The sequence below is a fragment of the Gadus morhua genome, chromosome 3 (genome assembly GCF_902167405.1).
Source record: "Gadus morhua chromosome 3, gadMor3.0, whole genome shotgun sequence".
Lineage (NCBI taxonomy): Eukaryota > Metazoa > Chordata > Actinopteri > Gadiformes > Gadidae > Gadus > Gadus morhua.
In genome coordinates, this window is record NC_044050.1 from 4,869,350 (window position 1) to 4,871,849 (window position 2,500).

A 2,500-nucleotide genomic window follows, 5' to 3' on the forward strand; every position below is an offset into this window, starting at 1 on the left:
GTCCCGGGTCCCGGGACGAGGCCGAGAGAGGTAGGTTTGAACCCTCCGGACGCGGCCGAGAGAGGGCGGTATGAACCCCACAGGACGGACCCCGGACGGGGCCGAGAGAGGGCGGTATGAACCCCTCCGGACGGTCCCGTTACGAGGCGCAGAGAAGGAGGTATGAACCCCTCTGGACGCAACCGGACCATCAGCCCAGGCCCCGGGCTCTTTCGCCGCGTTAACCAAACGAATGGCTTATCTCTCTTGGTGGATGACAAATTGATATGAATAGCAGCAGTCAATGTGACTGAAATCTCAGTAACGATGTAGGTCTAGCTAAAGGTAAGAAGGGCTATCTATAAGTAACAACAAATGGAGTGATGATAGCCTACTACAAATATAGGCTAAATCAACATTGGATAGGACATCTGAAGTTACAAATTACATTGATCCCGTCCCTTAATATTATACAGTTTCCTGATAGGTCAATGAGTTGGTAGGCTATATATTGAATATTTATATCAAGAATCAGCGCATCAAATGTAAAGATAGGCTATAGGCCTACGAGCATCTACCAAACAGTTGTTCACATGTATTTACTTATCATTTGAATGAGCAAATGCTGCATTTTCATCAAAAAAAGAGTCTGAAAAAATCAAAGCTGCAATGTAAGTCAGTATGTTCAATGTCCGTTTTCCTCGAGCTACCTTGCAATGTGCCACTGACTTAACATCGACTAAGGGTTTAATTCTGAACAGCAGTAGCCGTGATGGTCGCCCTCAAGCACCTCATATATCAAGATGCACCTCCCTCCTCAGAATATAGCCTACTTCATAGGAACGGGACATGAACGTTGTTGAACAGAGTTAGGTTGCAAATGAATTTCAAATTTGCGTGATTGATACCAAAAAAATTATATATATATATATATATATATATATATATATATATATATATATATATATATATATATATATATATATATATATATATATATTTATATATATATATATACAAACATAAATAGAATTTGTATTATAGATTAAAGCTCGAATTGCATGATTGTGTAGACTTAAATAAATTGTGCGAGCACAGCTCTTCCTTGTTGGGGGCTAAGGTTACCAACATGACTAGTTCTCTCCTGTGGGGAGAGATCTGCTGGCCAGCTATGCTGGTGATTTATGTTTTACTGCTACTCCGGGTTCACCACCAAATGTACAATGGTTTACAGAAGCGTGGAGGAGGGGCACCCTGTTTAGATAAATCAAACAAAACATAGATGACTAAACGGCTAATCCTGCTCCGTACAAGTTTACTTTGCTGCTGTCATGACAGAACGAACGGACTGAGGAGGTACTCTAAATCATCAAGGAGAAAATACAAATACTGACACGCAGAGATCAAATCATAACAGATACAGTCCCTCTACAACTCAACAGAAATCTGGGGTGAGCCTAGAAGTGAGACCAATAATCAAGACAGATACAGAAAAATCGGGGATATTTACTATTATTTAGAAGTTCATAATAACATTGACACAATATGCTGCAAGAAGAAATGATGAATGATGGCATTCCACTGACATTCCATTCCATGAATACAAAATATTCAATATTAAAACATAAATTGTACAGTCCAGGTATAGGTAAAAATGCAGATGTGTTTTTGTGATTGGCCAACCCTAATGGTAGTATATGGAAGTCAGAGTGCCCTCCACTGAGTGTAAAACCCTGCACTACTGCTAGCTTCTCCTATTCTGGTCTTTTCATGTTCTTTTGATGTTCTCTTAATGAAATACCTTGCAACAAAACACATAGAAAATTAAAACCGTGAGTAGAGCATGGCTGGAGACAGATTTTAGGGTTTCTGTTTGAAGTCTTTCTACACCCCTCCCCAGCGCAAGCTCTCACACACACACAAACACACACACACACACACACACACACACACACACACACACACACACACACACACACACACACACACACACACACACACACACACACACACACACACACACACACACACACACACACACACAGATACATAAGGCAAGGACCACCACCATAGTTTTACAGCCCATGACCTCCTAACTCAGTAACCATGTACATACGTACACACACACACACACACACATACACACACACACACACACACACACACACACACACACACACACACACACACACACACACACACACACACTCCCCCCCCCCACCCACACAGTAACCGTGTACATACGTACACACACACACACACACACACACACACACACACACACACACACACACACACACACACACACACACACACACACACACACACACACACACACACACACACACACACACACACACACACACACAGTAAACCTTATACTCAAGCATGCACACATAGCTGGTGTGTGGTGCAGATTAGTAGCAATTTTCTGGTTAATAGGGTACTTCCCTGGACTGGTCAAGCCGTAAATCCTGTAGTAAAACATCTAGAAGACTGGGAAATCCAGGTGAGGTGAGAC